The following is a 200-nucleotide window of genomic DNA, read 5'->3' as shown; positions in this document are numbered from 1 at the left end:
AGATTAGTTAAATTAACTATAGCTGCCTTGTTGGTTCGGTTGAGTACCAGACTGGAGCTGTAATACTAGTAATAATAATAATAATAATAATAATAATAATAATAATAATAATAATAATAATAATAATAATAATAATAATAATAATAATAAATGATGATGGCGGCAGAGTAGAGAGGAGGTGTGATAAGTTGTCTCCGATA

This window comes from Montipora capricornis, chromosome 12 (genome assembly GCF_036669925.1).
Source record: "Montipora capricornis isolate CH-2021 chromosome 12, ASM3666992v2, whole genome shotgun sequence".
In the NCBI taxonomy this organism is placed as follows: domain Eukaryota; kingdom Metazoa; phylum Cnidaria; class Anthozoa; order Scleractinia; family Acroporidae; genus Montipora; species Montipora capricornis.
The sequence above is the reverse complement of the archived record's forward strand: the minus strand, read 5'-3'. Positions refer to the sequence as shown.